This window comes from Crassostrea angulata, chromosome 7, assembly GCF_025612915.1.
Source record: "Crassostrea angulata isolate pt1a10 chromosome 7, ASM2561291v2, whole genome shotgun sequence".
In the NCBI taxonomy this organism is placed as follows: Eukaryota; Metazoa; Mollusca; class Bivalvia; order Ostreida; family Ostreidae; genus Magallana; species Magallana angulata.
This window is the reverse complement of record NC_069117.1, coordinates 23,075,094-23,093,266: the sequence shown is the minus strand read 5'-3', so window position 1 is coordinate 23,093,266 and position 18,173 is coordinate 23,075,094. Positions and strand designations below refer to the sequence as shown.

The 18,173-nt window shown below is 36.3% G+C and overlaps 1 pseudogene; it reads right to left on the bottom strand.

Moving 5' to 3' along the window:
* Window positions 1-1,055: 1,055 nt before the first annotated feature.
* Window positions 1,056-16,834, bottom strand: LOC128156837 (histone-lysine N-methyltransferase PRDM9-like; annotated as a pseudogene).
* Between the last annotated feature and the right edge of the window lie 1,339 nt (window positions 16,835-18,173).

Below are 18,173 nucleotides of genomic sequence, written 5' to 3'. Positions count from 1 at the left end.
AATATTTTAGTTTTAGTTTTGAATTTGAACGTGATCTTGAATCTTAGTACAAAGCCCGTCTAAAGAAGATTAAACTGGTCTAATATAGTCAGGACCAGTCAGCCCTTTGAAAGTGTATGTACCAGGACAAATATTGCTAATCCATGTAACTGTATTTATTTTTGTAGACTTAAAAATATTCATCAAGAGGATTTTACTAAAGCACTTTCATGTATTGTTGTTTATTGTATCGAGAGAAAGCTGTTGTTGTAACTTTTGAATATATATTTATTTTAAACTTTTAACTCATATTTACACGTCTTAATAACGATTATTTTAGAGTTTACTCAGCAACGGAACTCACACATTAGGGTTATAATTACTCTGAACTAGTGTCTTAGTTCACTTCAAACTCAAATATTTACTCTATTCACAGAAAGAATGTACATACTTCACCTTTGTGTCCTGTCTTTGTTTTCTGTGCAATCAATTCATGTTATCGAACATCTAGGTACCTTTCGGTAGCAGTTTTAAAAAGTGTTCAATATTTTCAAATGATGCATTGCAAGAATAAATGTATTACTTCATTTTGTTTTCCAGCAGGTATCCCATCTTTATAGAGGAATTTTAAATCTTCTGATCCTTACACTTTTAGACTCTAAAATAATATACATGACAATTTTTACAGATTCTATTTAATCACTAACCATTGCAATCATTTTAATGATAATTATTGATATGATAATAATAATTTAGAAAACTTACTTAATAATAGTTTTAAGCGAAACAAATCATATATTAAAATTAATCGCGGATCGAATGGTTAAATTGTTGACCATATAGCCTTCTTAATGCTAGACATTTTTCACATTTTTATCTTCAACTTTGGTGAAGTGTTAAATGTGAAAAAACCCTCGATATAATATCGTAAACGCTTTTTACAGGACGCTGTATTCAATGGCCAAAAAATAATAATAATTCCATATAAAATTAACCTCTTTATTGCCAGTTTGTATTTACTATCTTCACAAATATAAAGAAAAAAGAAACAAAAAAAAACTACGAGAGAGAGAGAGAGAGAGAGGAGAGAGGGAGGGAGGGAGGGAGAGAGAGAAATTTGATACTAGATTTCTGTTCACATTAGGTACATTGATATACATGTTTTACAATCATAAATAATTCAAAACAAAACTATGTACAATAATAATGTTTCCTAATTATGAGAATTGAGACATATGTTTTGGTTATATTCGCAGATAAATGGAAAATGAAGCCCATCGTCACTAAAATAAGAATAATTTTTCTCAAGAACCCATTTCCACATCCCACCACGGTAGGAATCCAGCATCCCAAAGTATGTTTTATTCAATATTCCATTGTTTGTCTCCGAGCTGTTCGGCCTGTTTGAGATATGACTGTTGAAGGAATCCAACGTCGAGTCTGGAGCTTGAGGTGAGTAATTTACCCGGATATAGAAAGTGGACTTCAAATCTAATTCATCGCAGGCCTATGAAATATTATAAAATTGACATATACCATTTGATATACATACACACGGCATAGCACATATTACATAATTCTATTAGGAATTCATGAAAAAAAATTCGTTAAACACTGTACTTTCCAAACGTAAAAAATGGGCTACAGTGCATTTTTGTTTATCATTGTCGCATTGAAAAAAAATCTTCAACAAGATATAGCCAAAAACGCAGTTTTTTCTCATTTCAAGTTAAATTTCCTACAGTGTATAGTGTTGTAATGTTTTTACAAACATGTATAATGACCATTTAATCATAACCGATTATAGATGTGAGTGTGGCATAATCTACCTCAAAATCCCTATAAAAAAGAGATATTTGAAAATAATCGACCTACTTACTAGGATGTATGCGCGCGATTCCGAGATGTTTTCCATACTCTGTACCATTCCAAACCAGCAGTTCGGTGTCTGGTTCTACGTCCTTTGACGTCATGTAAAATACTAAACCGTCACAAATAATTGGCTTCAAGTTTTCTTCATGGACATTTCTGGCGCAGTTGACGTAACGAAGCCAGTTACTTTTGGCAGGAGAAGCTGCGTCTATGTAATAGCTCATGGCCTGCTCAATCTCAGGGATCTAAATGTTTAAAAACAACAATGATACTTTTCTTTACACAAAAAATCTTTCAAAATGAAATTTCAATTTAAGGTCAAGATTGGTAATTCATTATTCTTTACATACACTCTCTTAAATTTTAAATATTTTCGAAGCTCAAATGCCTTAACAAATAAGATAACTGTCTCAACTAAACCGTAAAATAATGCAGGATTTGAAATTATAAATAGCTAATTCGAAAGACCTGCAACACTTACTTGCTATTTCAATCATTTATACTACTGATCATTGGTTCGTATATGGTTTACGTATACCTGATTAAATTTTCTTTTAGGAGGATGGGTGGTCAACAAAAGTAACAACAGATCTACCTTAAATTAAAAAAGAATGATTTATCAAGCTGTAAACTGTTTTTTTCATGAAGAAAAAATCCATAAATTTAAACTGTAAAGTTGGAATATTTTCCTATATTTTTTATACAGAGCTCTTCTTTTTAAGGAGATTTATGTTGTCTAATAAAGGCCACGACCACCCAGCCTCTGAACGGCACGTACGGTCCATTGATAATGTGAAATGAATTCTTCATTCCTATGTTCTTCTCCTTCATATTCCCCTATAACTGTAAACATGCGGACCCTTTTCTTTGCCCAGGCTCCCAATCCCGCACCAGTAATAGAGGAAGGTTCAACGACAAAACCGGTTGGCGTTGTCAAGTTTGCTCGTTGATTTTCAAGTAAATTTACTCGGAGCTATGAATGATTGTTAACTTAAGACATATTTCTAGTTATACAATATAAATATAAAACAATACTGCGGCATTCAGAAGTTGGGGTTCTATTCGCGTTTCGCTATTCACTATTCGAATAGCGAATAGAATTCTGTGGTCGGTTCGCTATTCAAATTACCGTAAACATGCTAATAAACGTAAATTCAAAATTTCATATAAAGTTCCCTTTTTAATTAAACAAACAGTTTTATAGTAAAAATTATTACTTGCTGACCTAATCTCAACATTGATATAATGAACACGGCCAGTAACAGGCTTAGCTAGCCTGGCAAAAATTGGAAATTTCCTATATGAAGTTATAATGGGATTTCATTCAAGGGCCTGAAAAACACTCTGCATCCTAAATTTGGGCCCTCATATTTGCAGGAAATGGGGCCCTGGCACAACCCAGCCGACTCTCAAAAGGAATTGGTTTTACACGACGAGTAAGAGGCTTAGCTAGCCTGGCGAAAATGCGACATTTCCTATAATACAGTTATAATGGGATTTCATTCAAGGGGCTGGCTAACACCCTGTATCCCATATTTGGGCCTTCATAATTCCAGGGGATGGGGCCCCGGGACAGCCCATTCGACACTCAAAAGGAATTCGGTTTACACGACCAGTAAGAGGCTTAGCTAGCCTGGCGAAAATAATGGGATTTCATTCAAGGGCCTGAAAAACACTCTGCATCCTAAATTTGGGCCCTCATATTTGCAGAAAATGGGGCCCTGGCACAGCCCAGCCGACTCTCAAAAGGAATTGGTTTTACACGACCAGTAAGAGGCTTAGCTAGCCTGGCGAAAATGCGACATTTCCTATAATACAGTTATAATGGGATTTCATTCAAGGGACTGGTTAACACCCTGTATCCCATATTTGGGCCTTCATATTTGCAGAGGATGAGGCCCCTGGACAGCCCAGTCGACCCTCAAAAGGAATTGGGTTTACACGACCAGTAAGAGGCTTAGCTAGCCTGGCGAAAATGCGACATTTCCTTTAATACAGTTATAAAGGGATTCCATTCAAGGGGCTGGCTATATAACACCCTGTATCCCATATTTGGGCCTTCATATTTGCAGAGGATGGGGCCCCGGGACAGCCCAGTCGACACTCAAAAGGAATTGGGTTTACACGACCAGTAAGAGGCTTAGCTAGCCTAGCGAAAATGCGACATTTCCTATAATACAGTTTTAATGGGATTTCATTCAAGGGCCTGAAAAGCACTCTGTATCCTAAATTTGGGCCCTTATATTTGGTGAGAATGGGGCCCTGGCACAGCCCAGCCGACTCTCAAAAGGAATTGGTTTTACACGACCAGTAAGAGGCTTAGCTAGCCTGGCGAAAAAGCGACATTTCCTATAATACAGTTATAATGGGATTTCATTGAAGGGGCTGGCTAACACCCTGTATCCCATATTTGGGCCTTCATATTTGCAGATGATGAGGCCCTGGGACAGCCCAGTCGACCCGCAAGGGATTGGGTTTACACGACCAGTAAGAGGCTTAACTAGCGTGGCGAAAATGCGACATTTCCTCTAATACAGTTACAATAGGATTTCTTTCAAAGGGCTGGCTTACACCCTGTCTCCCATATTTAGGGCTTCATAGTTTGTGAGGATTGGGCTCCGGGACAGCCTAGCCTCCCTAAAAAGGAATTGGGTTTACACGGTCAGTAAGAGACAAAGCTAGACTGGCGAATAATAGGATATTTCCAATAATACAGTTATAATGGGAGTTCTTTCACGGGGATGGCTAACACCCTGTATCCCTTATTTGAGCCTTCATATTAAGTGAGGATTGGGCCCCGGGAAAGCCCAGTCGATCCTCAAAAGGAATTGGGTTTACACGGTCAGTAAGAGGCATAGCTAGCCTGGCGAATAATAGGAAAATTCCAATAATACAACTATAATGAGATATCTTTGGAGGGGCTTGCTATCACCCTGCATCCCATATTTGGGCATTCATATTTGGTGAGGATAGGGCCCCGGGGCATCCCGGTTGATCCTCAATATGAATTGGGTTTACACGACCAGTAAGAGGTTTAGCTAGCCTGGCGAATAATAGAACATTTCCTATAATACAGTTGTAATGGAAGTTCTTTCACGGAGCTGGCTAACACCCTGCATCCCTTATTTGGGCCTTCATATTTAGTGAGGATTGGGCCCCGGGACAGCCCAGTCGACCCTCAAAAGGAATTGGGTTTACACGACCAGTAAGAGGCTTAGCTAGCCTGGAGAATAAGGAATTGGGTTTACATGGTCAGTAAGAGGCATAGCTAGCCTTGCGAATAATAGGGCAATTCCAATAATACAGTTATAATGGGATATCTTTGTGGGGCTTGCTAACACCCTGCCTCCCATATTTGGGCCTTCATATTTGGTGAGGATAGGGCCCCGGGACAGCCCGGTTGATCTTCAAAAGGAATTGGGTTTACACGACCAGTAAGAGATTTAGCTAGCCTGGCGAATAATAGAACATTTCCTATAATACAGTTGTAATGGGAGTTCTTACACGGGGCTGGCTAACACCCTGCATCCCATATTTGGGCTTTCATTTTCATTTTGGGCTTCGCGTCGGTTGACAATGGTTTTCTCGGGGTGTCAATTTCTACAGTTACCCCCTCAAACAGGCACTATTTACATAATGTGATATGTTCTTTAATCCCATGAGCAAAGGTCAACGAATATTTAAATCAATATGGGTCTTTGTTCGACTTGGGTTATCTCTCAATATACATATACCGGAGTTCACACGGTGTGTCATTTCATAACGATTTATATGCTATATGATTTATTATATATTATGTGAGTGTTATATGAAAATATAAAAAGGTCGACTGTTCAAGCCCCGATGTGGCCATTTACTGTGTGTTGTGTCCTTGGACAAGACACTTTATCTACATTTTTCTTAGTCCACAAAGATAGGTTCAGGCTGGAAGTTAATCTACGATGGACTGGTGTTGCATCCAGAAGGAGTCAATGATTTTCATCCGATAACCAGGATTAAAATAACGACGGTCACTCTCATTTGTCGGAGAAAGAATGGAAATGCTAGCAATAATGCAAATACTTCCAACAAGCTTGTTCCCCTCTTTACAGAACATTAAATGCTTTGTTTTGGGCTCTAATACCGATGAACCGCGAGATACTTTCTTTTGTTTAAAGTATCATAAATCTGTAACTACTATAATTCTTTTCAAGTCGAAACTTACTATCTACTAATCAAATAAGTAAAGCTTAAAAAAGAAATTTGTACGAGTGTGAAATTAAACCTGGTAGTTGCCGAGACGAAAGCTTTCCCTTTACATAGAATGTATTTAATGAACATTGCCCCATGATCAGTTTGCATTTCGGAGACAATGATAAATTTTTCAACACGTGATGAATTATTTGAATTTTGTATGTATTTTGACATATTTCCATTGTCAACTGTCTGTCTGTGATACAATAATGAATCAATTTTGAACCCTAAAACCCAATAACTTCATAAAACATGAGTGACACAAAATGGGCGTGTCTTATAGCATAACCGAAAAACGGTATTGGCTGCGCCGCGTAGTAATATATATTATAGAATGTGCTACATAAATAATAGTGGTTTTAAAATAATGTTGTTTTAAAGTGTACAAATTTAAAATAATGTAAATATAAGTAATAAGTAATCATTCTATGAATATTATGAGGTGTTAATTGTGGTCGGAGCGTGGTCAAATTTATTGATTTGACCACGCCCCGACCGAAATTATCACCTCATAATACTCAAAGAATGATTCCTTATTCCTTAAATATCTATATATAGGCGTTGAATACATGTATATATAAATATACATACTTGTAATAAGCATATAGATATACAATAAACACACAGTTATAGAGAACACCCATATAATGAATTAACGTTTACAGCGAAGTGATTTTCATTCCGACTGAAATTATCACCTTAAAATTCCTTATTTCTTAAATATCTATATATGGGCGTGAAATAAATGTATATGTAGATATACTTACATGTATAAAGCATATAGATCTACAGTAAACACAGTTATAGAGAACACGCTTATAATGAATTGACGCTTACAGTAAAGTGATTTTCATTCCCCGTGACTAAATAGCACGTTGTAAATTCAAGCATATCTTTTACAACATACACCATAGCATAGCATAGCATAGCATTGAAATCTTATAGCATAGCATTGAAATTTTATAGCATAGCATTGGAATCTCATACCATAGCATATAATCTCATAGAATCGCATTCGTCATATCATACCATAGCATAGCATACAACATTATTTTAACTCGGTTTTAAATGTTTTTATTTGAAAAAATAAATGTTCACATGATAGATTTGTGGTGAACTTTGGCTTCTTAGTATTTTACTTTGAAAAGTGTGGAACTCTTCTGTGTATGGAGGCGCTTTTGTTCAAATCTCATAGCATACAATAGCATAGCATAGCATACCATATCATTAAGCATTTCATTTCCTTCATTTCAATTTCTCATAGCATAGCATACAAATCTCATAGCATATCATTAAAATTGCATACCATAGCATAGCATAAAATTGTAAGATATGCATGTAATGACTATATAACGACTTTCGGTTATAACGAAGCAAAATCACTCACTGGCACTTTGTTAATCATAACCGTGTTTTACTGTACATGAATGCTGTGGTTTATATCCGTAACCTTTCAATCATACAATTGTTCCATCTTGTGGATGTGTTGATTGTACATTATGAATGTTTATTACAATTTTGCTGTTAACCTTTTTGGAACCCTTTATGATCAATACACAATATGGTTTGGTATGTATTGCGGCGTGAAAGAGCCTAGAACCAAATGAAGAAAAAAATAATTTAAGTTCTGACGAATTTGCTATATGTTCGAACAAATAAATTAATTGTTTATAAAAAAATTAAAGGGTAATTTAGAGTAATTTAGATCTTATCTGCCAATGATGTATATTTCGCGGGGGGGGGGGGGGGGGCTGTAATCAAGTCACACCTTTCCTGGATTGGTTTTTTTCCCTTTTAACAACAATTTTTTTTTATATACAAATAAATGCATACAAATACTAGTCATTGATATTGATACATTATTTGACATTTTGCTGCCGGAACATAGGTTCAGTTCTCTAAAACTATCACCATTTTGCATGTCGATAAAGAGTGGGTGGATTGAGAGAGAGAGAGAGAGAGAGAGAGAGAGAGAGAGAGAGAGAGAGAGAGAGAGAGAGAGAGAGAATGCCTTCAAGATCAAGAAAATTCAACCCAAAAGGAGGGGACTGGAAAATAATTTTATTTTCTTTCCCCCGGGAGGGGGGGGGGTCCGACCCCCTCACTCTAGTTGTCCACTCTAGGTACAGTTGGGTTTTCTCTGGTATCTATAAACAAGAGGCCCATGGGCCACATCGCTCACCTGAACAGCAGTTCCTTGTAACATTACATTTCGTAGCATATGCTTTTTCTATTTCAAACATTGAACCCCTTTCTGGGGACCCAGTTATGGTCCGAGGTTTATGGTTGGCTTGAACAACATAAATAGTAACATAGGAATGAAAATGTGTAGCACTGCGGTGGGACCGCACATACACAACCTGAAAAACTGAACGTAGAAGAGTTCCACTTCAAGAGGAATAACTCTCAGACAGTACAGAACATCAAGAAAGATAACTCTTGGTTCCACTACATTAGAGTTTACACAATTTGAGGATCCTTGCATTGTAATCTCACAAACTGTAGCATTATAGTTCTCGAGAAAAACTTTTTAAAAACATTTTCAATATATCTTTCTATGTTAAACTTTGAACCCCTCTTGGGGCCACAGTATTAGTCCAGTGCTAAAGTTTAAATTATTTGGAATCTACACTATTTAAGGATGCTTGCATAGTTATCTCACAAGCTGAAGCATTATAGTTCCCTAGAAAGAGATTTTTCAACATTTTCCCTCTATATTTCTATGCTAAACTTTGAAAACCTCTTGGGGCCCCAGTATTAGACTGAGGTCACGGCTTTTATAATTTCGAATCTACACTATTTGAGGGTGCTTACGTAGCTATCTGACAAATTGATGCATTGTAGTTCTCGAAAAGAAGATTTTTAAACATTTTCCATATATACCGGTACTTCTACATTTAACTTTTAACCCATCTTGGGTCCCTAGTATTAGTCCAGGGGTCACTGTTTTAAAACTGTCGAACCTTCATTATCCAAGGTTGTATGCATGATAGTAATCTCACAAATTGAAGCATTGTAGTTCTCGAGAAGAAGATTTTTTAACATGTTACCTTTATATTTCTATAATAAACTTTGACCCCATCTTGGGGCCCCAGTATTGGTCCGGGGGTCACGATTTTACCAATTAGGAATCTACATAAGCGAAGGATGCATGCATAGAAATTCCACAAACTAAAACATTGTAGTTCTTGAGAAGAAAATTTTTAAACTTTACCTTTATGTTTTTTAAAATGTTTAAATTTTGAACCCCTCTTGGTGCCCATCAATTGTCCGTGAGTTACAATTTTTTGAATCTACATTATTTAAGGATGTACATGTATGCATAGTAATATCCCAAACAGTTGCACTATAGTTCTTGAGAAGAAGATTTTAAAACATTTTCCTATATATGTTAAAATCTAAACCCCTACTGGGGCCCCACTTTTTGTTCGGGGGTCACGATTTTTAAAATCTTCACTATATATACAAGCTTTTGTGTATGTATTGGCATTTTTGGTGAAGTGGTTCTTAAGAAGAAAATTTTTAAACATTTTTCATATGCAGTTCTATGTTAAACTTTGAACCCCGCCTGGAGCCCCAGTTTTGGTCTGAGGGTCTCGATTTCTACAATTTAGAATCTTCATTATACATACAAGCTTTTGTGTAAATATTGGCATTTCTGGTGCAGTGATTCTTGAGAAGAAGATTTTTTAAACATTTTCCATATGTATTTCTATGTTAAACTTTGAACCCCGCCTGAGGCCCCAGTTTTGGTCCGAGGGTCACGATTTTTACAATTTAGAATCTTCACTATGTATACAAGCTTTTGTGTAAATATTGGCATTTCTGGTGCAGTACTAGTGGTTCTTGAGAAGAAGATTTTTAAAACATTTTCCATATGTAGTTCTATGTTAAACTTTAAACCCCGCCTGGGGCCCCAGTTTTGGTCCGAGGGTCTCGATTTTTACAATTTAGAATCTTCACTATATATATAAGCTTTTGTGTAAATATTGGCATTTCTGGTGCAGTGGTTCTTGAGAAGAAAATTTTAAAACATTTTCCTATGTATTTCTATGTTAAACTTTGAACTCCGCCTGGGGCCCCAGTTTTGGTCCGAGGGTCACGATTTTTACAATTTAGAATCTTCACTATATATACAAGCTTTTGTGTAAATATTGGCATTTCTGGTACAGTGGTTCTTGAGAAGAAGATTTTTTAAACATTTTCCATATGTAGTTCTATGTTAAACTTTGAACCCCGCCTGGGGCCCCAGTTTTGGTCCGAGGGTCACGATTTTTACAATTTAGAATCTTCACTATATATACAAGCTTTTGTGTAAATATTGGCATTTCTGGTGCAGTGGTTCTTGAGAAGAAATTTTTTTAAACATTTTCCTATGTATTTCTATGTTAAAATTTGAACCCCGCCTGGGGCCCCAGTTTTGGTCCGAGGGTCACGATTTTACAATTTAGAATCTTCACTATATATACAAGCTTTTGTGTAAATATTGGCATTTCTGATGCAGTGGTTCTTGAGAAGAAATTTTTTTAAACATTTTCCTATGTATTTCTATGTTAAAATTTGAACCCCGCCTGGGGCCCCAGTTTTGGTCCGAGGGTCACGATTTTACAATTTAGAATCTTCACTATATATACAAGCTTTTGTGTAAATATTGGCATTTCTGATGCAGTGGTTCTTGAGAAGAAGATTTTTAAAGACATGCACCCTATACTTACTGTTTCGCAATTATCTCCCTTTTAAAAAGGGCTGTGCCCTTTATTTTTACAATTTATAATCCCCTTTCCATAAGGATGCTTTGTACCAAATTTGGTTAAATTTGGCCCAGTGGTTTTTGAGAAGAAGTTGAAAATGTGAAAAGTTTACAGACGGACGGACAGACGGACGGACGGACGGACGACGGACAACGGGTGATCAGAAAAGCTCACTTGAACCTTCGGTTCAGGTGAGCTAAAAATTACTTAATGTCATTTACACACCGCCTCCTTTATATAAAATGTTGTAAAACATTAATTGGTCGAAGGAAAGGCATATTTCAGGTGTTGGGGTTGGGTGGGGGTGGGGTCATTGCTGCTTATTTATAAACTATTTGGATCCGATGCATAATGTTGATTAGGAAATAATAGGCAATTTTGTGTCTTGCGCGTTTTTTTCTTCTAAATATTGAAAGCGAGCTCGACTGTCATATCAACAAACGGATATTTTGTTCATTAGGATAGGTGGCGTGGGACAGTTTCGCAGGAAAGGGTAAATGTGAGGTTTGGTTGGGTATTTGAGGGGTATACACTTTAGAATATCCATTTCATTTATTGTGTGGATAGAAGACCTTATGTCTATGTAATTGACATGCAACACTTTAGATGCGAAACTGTGACTTTTGTGAAATTTTCACTTTCGATTTTATAATGGAAATGGGGGGGGGGGGGGTGTCAGAACATGAAATCTCACTCAGAGGGAAAGTGTATGATATCAAATAAACTCTTGAATATTTACATGGACATAGCTGCAAATCCTATCGTAGTGTATGGGAATTGCCGGGGATTAGAGAGTATATTGGGACCTACGTACCTCAAAAACAGCGAATAAGGGACACATCTTCAAAAACTTGAGATCGACCATGGCTGTTTAAGTAAATGTTTTATGTAAGTTGTACATCTTTTATTCTGCAATGTCTGGAAAGAGTCCTAAACATGTCTCCCCTACATTTAAACCAGTTTAAACCTATTTAAAAATCCGCTAAAAAATAAAACAGAAACACGACCAGTATCTGCTTCACATTTCCTCCACAGATAAAAAAAATTCCCCTTTTAACCTACAGTTTAAAATGAATGAACATTTAGCAAAAACAAAAGAAATAATCAGACATATACATAAAACAAATGAATATCAAATTACAGGACGACGAGCAAAATTAAATATATATAATTCATTTTAAATTTATTATTAAACCCTATCACAACAAGAGACAGGGCTACCCCGGGACCCCATCCCCACCAAATATGAAGGCCCAAATATGGGATACAGGGTGTTAGCCAGCCCCTCGAAAGATATCCCATTATAATTGTATTATACGAAATTTCCAATTTTCGCCAGGCTAGCTAAGCCTGTTACTGGCCGTGTAAACCCAATTCCTTTTGAGGGTCGACTGGGCTTCCCCAGGACCCCATCCCCACCAAATATGAAGGCCCAAATATGGGATACAGGGTGTTAGCCAGCCCCTCGAAAGATATCCCATTATAATTGTATTATACGAAATTTCCAATTTTCGCCAGGCTAGCTAAGCCTGTTACTGGCCGTATAAACCCAATTCCTTTTGAGGGTCGACTGGGCTTCCCCGGGACCCCATCCCCACCAAATATGAAGGCCCAAATAAGGGATACAGGGTGTTAGCCAGCCCCTCGAAAGATATCCCATTATAATTGTATTATACGAAATTTCCAATTTTCGCCAGGCTAGCTAAGCCTGTTACTGGCCGTGTAAACCCAATTCCTTTTGAGGGTCGACTGGGCTTCCCCGGGACCCCATCCCCACCAAATATGAAGGCCCAAATATGGGATACAGGGTGTTAGCCAGCCCCTCGAAAGATATCCCATTATAATTGTATTATACGAAATTTCCAATTTTCGCCAGGCTAGCTAAGCCTGTTACTGGCCGTGTAAACCCAATTCCTTTTGAGGGTCGACTGGGCTTCCCCGGGACCCCATCCCCACCAAATATGAAGGCCCAAATATGGGATACAGGGTGTTAGCCAGCCCCTCGAAAGATATCCCATTATAATTGTATTATACGAAATTTCCAATTTTCGCCAGGCTAGCTAAGCCTGTTACTGGCCGTGTAAACCCAATTCCTTTTGAGGGTCGACTGGGCTTCCCCGGGACCCCATCCCCACCAAATATGAAGGCCCAAATATGGGATACAGGGTGTTAGCCAGCCCCTCGAAAGATATCCCATTATAATTGTATTATACGAAATTTCCAATTTTCGCCAGGCTAGCTAAGCCTGTTACTGGCCGTGTAAACCCAATTCCTTTTGAGGGTCGACTGGGCTTCCCCGGGACCTCATCCCCACCAAATATGAAGGCCCAAATATGGGATACAGGGTGTTAGCCAGCCCCTCGAAAGATATCCCATTATAATTGTATTATACGAAAATTCCAATTTTCGCCAGGCTAGCTAAGCCTGTTACTGGCCGTGTAAACCCAATTCCTTTTGAGGGTCGACTGGGCTTCCCCGGGACCCCATCCCCACCAAATATGAAGGCCCAAATATGGGATACAGGGTGTTAGCCAGCCCCTCGAAAGATATCCCATTATAATTGTATTATACGAAATTTCCAATTTTCGCCAGGCTAGCTAAGCCTGTTACTGGCCGTGTAAACCCAATTCCTTTTGAGGGTCGACTGGGATTCCCCGGGACCCCATCCCCACCAAATATGAAGGCCCAAATATGGGATACAGGGTGTTAGCCAGCCCCTCGAAAGATATCCCATTATAATTGTATTATACGAAATTTCCAATTATGTCAATGTTCAGGTCAGGTCAGCAAGTAATAATTTTTACTATAAAACTGTTTGTTTAATAAAAAAGGGAAATTTATTTGAAATTTTGAATTTACGTTTATTAGCATGTTTACGGCAATTTGAATAGCGAACCGACCACAGAATTCTATTCGCTATTCGAATAGTGAATAGTGAAAAGCGAATAGAACTCCAACTTCTGAATGCCCAATACTGCTTATGTTATGAAAGTAGGTAAACTTCATATTCTATGAATAAAAAACAATATTTTTATCATGTTTACTCTTACAGACTAATACCTTTTTGTTTGGGATGTAAGTAATTTTGCTTGGTTTTGCCATTCCATAATTCTTGTACATACGACAAACTGCAAAAATAAAATTCAACGCATTAATTTTACTTTATATCATTGTACACCCTTAATCTAGTTTACCAATGATAAAACACTTTGATTGAATTATTTTATTAGATAGAGGTGGGGGAAAAAGAAAATTATCAGATATACTAACACCTTTCTCCATAATTAACAGTGTCTTGAATTCTGTGATATGAATTCAGTAAAATCTACAAATCAACCCAAGATAAACTGTAGTCTTGAATTAGTAATAAATCAATATGACAGAAAACCATAACTACGAGGGTTGTTCGGAAATTATTGAGACTTTTACTCTTATTTCCTTCGGGAAAAAGATAAATCCTTGAAATTTCACCAAAATTTACACCAGGATAGAGTTGATCAATGTAAAAAATTTAGTGTCCATAGCATGATTAGATCATTCCTGGTAAGCTGACCAAATTGCCATCGCCCAGTGACCCGGCGCAGCCGCAAACAACGTCATTTTGACGCTTCTTATTGATCCTACGTTTTAAAAACCTAACAAACAAAGGGAAATTAGAATTAATTCTTCATTTCTCATCTTTTGCTTACATTTCAAGATGTCAACATTCGCATATTCCCTCCATTCTTGATTTACGTGGGAAAAAATCGGGTCATTTCAAACTGAAAGTCAAATTACTGTGAAATGTCTCCTACAGTGATTCTGTGTACATATTTTAGAACTGTTTACAACAGTTAGTGTGTAAAAAGTACTTGATATTTAGTCACTTTGTCTGAATTCTAGCTATAAACAATTAGTGAAAAAGGCGATAAACTGAAGTTCTTTATCCCTTGCCATCGTATAGTTTTTGTTAAAGCAACTGGGTGGCATTAAAAGGTCTTTTTCCGGAATTTTCATCAATTTGATGTACATTCGCTGCGCCGCCTTGACGTCAAATTTCTATATACTGTTGTTTTCACAATCCTTTTGCTTGGTAAATATATCTGTACCATATCCGTATTTCAACTCAAACACTCGTGAAACTTGATCAAAAGTTAGTCACAATAAATAGCAAAATGGACATATATAATCTGATTTATTTTAGTATAAGCTGTAAGTTTGAGGACACTTAGATAGACGATGTTTTAGTTTTTTTATTCTCCGAGTTTATGCTTGCGCCGGATACCCCGACCACCGATTAGTTTATCTACCGTTGTATACAAAATATTAAACATTTTGTAAATATTTCTTTCTTTAATTATTTGTTAAGGTTTCTTCAATATTCATGCCAATTTTCACCATAATTCGTCACTTAAAAATGGAAATATCCATGTTGTCTCAATAATTTCCGAACAACCCTCGTACAATGGTGATATTGCGTTTGTACCTGTCTTTTTTGTAGATTCAGCTCTGATGTGAATCCTCTAGCTATCAAAAGAAACATAAAGAGTTAAGTACTACGTAATGGATAAAGAAGTTATTATAAAAAGCAATTTCTTTTCGATCAAAGGTTAAAATTGATTGGTTATTAAGTTAAAGGGTTTCTTTACTGAGCAGTAAACTTACTTTGACATTCACATCTTCTATGCAGTATTATATAAATAGTGCCTGTTTGGGAGGGTAACAGGTGAAATTGACACCCCGAGAAAACGATTGTCAACCGACGCGAAGCAAACGTTGACAATGATTTTCGAGGGGTGTCAATTTCAACTGTTACCTTCCCAAACAGGCACTATTTATTTTATTATACTAAATGTTTTAATTTAAGAGCTAATTTATTGTATTAACATAGAAATGACGCGAATTCTACGGCAAACCGTACTCGCATAATTTACCCGCATGTAATATTTCGTTGTGTTACCCGTTGCTAAGTGTGTTGCTAACGCTGAGGGTAATAGAAAGGATTATCAACTGGGTCTAAACCAATCAGATTTCAGTATTTAACATGAAAGTATAATAAAAATACTTGTTTCGTATTCAAACCGATGGTTTCTTTCTGATATCGAATGTCTTGGTATATACCTGTTTTAGGCACCGTCATATGGTGCTTGGGAAAAGTTTTCGACATATATACAGGGTACTTGTCTCTCATTTAAGTCACTGGCCATCATGTGCACCATAATATAAAATACAGGTTATTGGAGAGAAAGATGGTGTACATGTTTAATATGGCCATCTTCTAATTTGGCAAAATTCCAAAACGAGGACTAGTAGAAAGTTCTGATTTATGACCACATCAAGACTGTATCAAAATTTGTAAGATTTCTTTGCACACGCAAGTTTCAAATACTTTTGATTTCAAACTGATTGGAATTAAAAAACTATTCTCACACAAGGGATACCTGTTTTGTCAATGCACGAAATATTTGTGACTGTTGATGTCTAACAGAGTGAGAATAGCGCTTTTTTGATGGAATGGAAATGTAGACATGCTGATATCTTTCACAAAAATTAAAAAACACACTTTTCTTAAACTGATTTCACAATATTTTTGAAATTTGAATTCGTTTCCTTTTTTTGTGTTTATCATATATATACCGACTTATAAACATATTTTGTATTTACATAATATTACCTTTAATATATTTCCTAACAACTGCTATTTTCTTATCTGAATCCAACATTATCAATTGACCGCCTTTTTCTGAACATATTTTCTCGAATGTATGACGTGGTTCATATTCCAGGTGAAAAGAAAAGCACCATATTCCAAGTCGTATAAATTCATCTTCACTAACTGTATTTCTTATAAAGTTTACTAAAACTGAAACAAACTAAAACTGTGCATCATCATTTAACCAGCAACAATTCTGACTGACAAAAATTTACAACAGCATTATATTACCAGCAATGAAGATTAAATTTTCAGAGAAAGTTCCCATATTGCCTCTTTACCAAAATATTTTCACATTAAAAGTAATGTAAAAACCCAACAAACATTGATTTATTGATATTATAGAGGCTTTAACAGTTTCAGTCTGTATGGTGGCAAATAATTAGTGCTTTAGAATTTTAATGTACTGTGGAATCATTAATTTTCGGATGGAAGTCATAAGGTAACAAAAATGATAATCATACATTGAAGAATTATTTATTTCTCCGTTGTATAAGAAACATTTAATTTTAATTAATATAATGTTAAAGAACGCACATAATACGCTTTTGACTTACTTCTTTTAAATGCACATAACACATTTGTTGCGAGATCAATAACTCTTTTTGCTTTGTTTTTATAACTAATGTTTCATTTCAACCTCTTAGCTTGACATATTTATATCCTTTGAAGTATTTTCTCTATTTCCAAAAGAAATCGATTGGGCTCGCGCTGATGAAACGAAACCCAATATGAGAACCAGCAGTTAAAATCAAAGTACTGACGTACTGACGGGAGTTGATTTTATCGATTATCATTATTCAAAATCAACGATATGTGATTTTGCATGGCAAGAAGTATCAGTAGTCGAAATATTTCTGAGAAATGGTATGGATCCAGGCAAGGTTGAACTCTTGTCTTGTTCAACCAAACGCTCGGCTGTCTCCGTTCATATCCGACAAGCAAGAGAGACTCTGTTTTGTCGGATATTAACGGAGGCAGCCAAACGTCTGGTTGAACGAGACTACATCGAACTCTAGCGTAGGAATACATACGACTTTAAAAAAATCTAAACTGTTTGTACAATTTAAAATCTTACTATTTTCATGGTATTAATAAATAAGTTTTCTTGAAAAACAATGCTTCAGAATACATAGCAAATTTATCGATTATTTTTAAGAACTAAGTGTTGTCAGCGGTATTGAATTGTGCTTAGGTCCAAACACTGTTTTACTTTCGCTTTGCCCGAGCAAGTGCATAGGAGAGTTGATTAAAATCAACTCCCAAATAGCCCTTCTAGATGCGCGCATGAACTCATCAAAAGTATTTTAGAGTATTCTCTTTATGAATTATAGAAGTTTATTTAGATAATCAAAACATTGAAAAATTATGCCTGAGTTTTACTCCTGTGAATTAGGAAAATAAAGTTACACTGTGTGTAAAATCCTCGTGGACAGGACAGAATGCACACAATTATGTCAGACTGAGAAAGTCTTAGAGACCTTTTCAATGATGAAGAATTGACGTTTCATCTCTGTGACGCATTTTTCAACCAGAATGATAATCTAATAAATTTAATCCATGTTAATATGTAGATTTCTGATGGAATGAGAGAGAGAGAAAAAAAAAAGAGGGAGAGAGAGAGAGAGGTGAAACTAAAACTATTT